Here is a 3,870-nt window from a genome sequence, read left to right as displayed (position 1 = left end):
TTGAATGCTAATGCATGCTTTATGATAAGTTTACGATAAGTTTATGATGAGTATATGATGATACGATTCCACCGTGCCTAGATGGCCGGACATGTCACCGCGAAGGCGGGCTGCATATAATTCCACCGTGCCTAGATGGCCGGACATGTCACCGCTAATGCGGGTTGCTTATGATTACACCGTGCCTAGAGGGCCGGACATGACACCACTAGTGGGCGGCGTATGATGGTTACCCGGACGCGGGTTAATGACGATGGTACATAAGATATATTTATATATGTATGATGTGTAACGTGTGTTTACTCTTAAAGGTCGAGCAGGTTATATCTTCATCTCATGACTTATGATTTCTTTATTATGTTCATTTTATTCATGCCTTACATACTCAGTACAATGCTCGTACTGACGTCCTTTTTCTTTAGACGTTGTGTTCATGCCCACAGGTAGACAGAGAGGTGATCCAGATTCGTAGGAGCTATCAGCAGACCTTGAGAGCACTCTATTGTTCCGGAGGTGCCATTGATTTTTTTTGCGTATATATATGTTTTGGGCATGACAGGGTCCTGTCCCGTCCAGATGTCTAGTACTCTAGTAGAGGCTCGTAGATACGTATGTGTGGGTAGTATGGTCTCACGATTTCCTCATTGTATATATATTATTTTGAGATCCGAAGGGCTTATGTATATAAAGATAAATATGTTTCGAAGTGAAAATGGTTTTCCCTATGATTAGAAGCACGAGAATAATGAATGAACGCACGATGAGTATGATGAGTAGTAGAACGAATGGTGCTCGGTGGTCAGTTCCGAGTACCCGTCATGGCCCCTAGTTGGATCGTGACAGATGCAAAAAAGAATTTTAGCTTTTTTATATGATGAAGGGAAAGGTCATCACGATGGAAAATTTTTAGCGGATTCAATGTCTACTATTATGAATTTTTTAACATTTATAGAAAAACACTTTGTATTGCTTTAGATAATGCTTCTAATAATACAAAAGCGATTGGTCTTTTAAAAGAGGAATTAAACCCTCCGCTAAAAAATATTTTTCATGTGAGATGTAGTTGTCACATTTTAAACTTGATTGTTAAAGATGGTCTTGAGTGTTTTGAAGATTCTATTCAAAAAGTTAGAAATGCAGTTGCGTTTCTTTTTTGTAATGCTAATAGGGCAAAACTGAGAGATTTTAAGAATTCTTGTGTGGAAAATGGCCTTAGACCTAGGAAAATTCAAGTAGAAGTTGATACTAGGTGGAACTACACTTACATTATGTTACAACAAGCATATGATTATAGGATTCTCATACAACAAGTTCACAACCATTTTAATCAAATAATGATGATTGGTTAAATATTACTGATTGGGAAGATGTTAAGGAATGTGTTGAACTCTTACAAAAATTTTATAATGCAACTTTTGCTTTTTCTAGACAATTCTATCCCACGGTAACTGGAATTTTAGCCTACTTAGCGGAAATAGCTAGAGTTTTACAAGAGTATAAAATAAATCCGGTTATCAAGCGCCTATTTTTAATATGACAACAAAATTTAAGAAGTACTTTTTTCTCATCCCAACTTTATTTATATTGGGTTCTCTTTTAAATCCCTATTTAAAAATGTCTTATACTAGAGCATTGGTTAATCAAATTTATACCTTTTTAGAAGTTGAAGAGGAAGTTGAACCATCTTTAACTGAAGCCGAGCTCACTATTGATGCCGAGTTTAGAAAATTTTTTAGTCATTATTCTAATTTGGAAGAAAATGCTACACCCGTTGCTCCACGCTCTACTACTTCTCAAAGTAGCAAAAAGGGCTTGTGGGGTTTATCGCATTTAAAAGTTTTACATTCACATCCAACTCCTTCTTATAATGCAAACTTTGATAAATATCACCTTTATTTGATGCAGCAAAATGTGGATATCAAGGAACTAGATGATTTGGACGTCTTAGCATGGCGGAAGAGATAAAAGGCAAGTCATCCGATACTTTCAAGAATGGCTCGAGATATCCTTACGGTTCAATTATCAACCGTGGCTTCGAAGAGTGCATTTAGTCAAGGAAGACAACAAATTGGAGACCATAGACACTCCTTATCCGGATTTAGCTTGCAAAGTACTAGTGTGCATTCGTGATTGGATTAGATCGAAGCGACGCAACCAAAACTTAGAAGCGGTGCAAGGGGAAGAGGAAGAGATTGAAGATTTGATAGCAAGTGGAGTGGACCAAATGGAAGACTTGAAAGATATCTCCATAACCGAATATGATATGGCGGATATTAGCCAAATGATTGACACTTTTTGATTTTATTATTCTATTATTTCTTTGCAACTCATGTATTATTTGCAAGTTAAAAAAAAACTACAACTTGCAAATAAATGTTATCCATGAATGAATAAAATATATGGCTCATTGAGCTTTCTTCTATTTAAGCTATAAATAACTTAAGTTATAATACATATAACTTAAACATATATAAGTATATATAGTATACATATAACATATAACTTATAAGTATATATGTATATGTATATATATATATAACCTAAGTATATTGATATATATAAGTATATTCTTAGTATATTTTAGTTATATGTAGTATAACTTAACCATATAACTTAATATATATATATACGTATATACCGTTAGTCAGTAAATATATAAATTTTACTTATAAACTTATATAACACATGTAAATATACCTACAATATACTAATAAATACTATAATATATATATATATATATACTATACAAAAAACAAAAAGGGGTTTTTTAACGTTTTGGACCGGTCCGGTCCGGTTTCCAGTTTGAAACCGGTAAATTGGAACCGGTTAAATCAGAACCGGTAGCCGGTTTCGATTTTTAGACCTGAAACCGATCGGTTTACTAACTGATTATCGGTCCGGTCCGGTTTGAATCGGTTGTCAGGCTTACTTGGCTCAGATTTGAACATGACGTACCAGGACCTTGATTTCCTATAAAGTATAATCCTATGGTCCTAACTCCTAACTCCTGCGTAAACGTCACACGGACCAAAAGAAGAGGTCACCAGGACAATTAATAGGCAGAGAAGAAAAAAAGAATTAGTAAGTCCCAAGGATCCATTTGGCCGTGAGAATTATATTTTTTATTTTTCTGGAAAAAAGTTTCACTTTATTTGCAATTCAGTATTTGTCCGTAAAATTTTTAAATACAACTTGAAGTTATATTTGAAATTTAAAAAATACCTAAAATTTCATTTTCATTTTCAATACATTCAAACAACCAAATATTTTTTGCCAAAACTATAACCAAATACAACTTCATCTTCAACTCCAACTTCAATATTTCAAATAAAGTGAAAAATATTTGGTTTTCAAAACGCCTACTTAAAGTTGTAGGAAATGTTTACATAACAGTAAGACTATTTATTACTTCATATGTTCTAATTTATGTGACACAATTCAGATTTCGAGAATCAAGCTTCTTTATTTTTACCGTGAATTCGGATATGCAATTTTATTTTATTTTGAAAAATAATTTGCATATTTAGAAACTATATGAAAAGTTTTATAAGTAAATAAGTCACAATAATTAACAATGTAAATATTTAAAGGACATATGAATAAATTTCAATCCAATATTTTCTTTATCTGACTCTCGAAAAATAAAAAAGTATCATATAAATTGAGACAGAAGGAGTAAATAATTACGGGCGTACGTAGCTTAATCACTAGGCCTAATCATGTTCATACTAAAGGACTTACCAATAGATAAATACAAAATACGGTAAATCATACTGATAAGGTATCACTAGTTATTTTATGTTAATTCTTCAGAAAATTATCAACCCTCTCACCGTCCTTTTACCCGGCGTGAGTCTTTGACAGCTACAT

This window comes from Lycium barbarum, chromosome 11 (assembly GCF_019175385.1).
Source record: "Lycium barbarum isolate Lr01 chromosome 11, ASM1917538v2, whole genome shotgun sequence".
NCBI lineage: Eukaryota > Viridiplantae > Streptophyta > Magnoliopsida > Solanales > Solanaceae > Lycium > Lycium barbarum.
Note: the sequence above shows the minus strand (reverse complement) of the source record.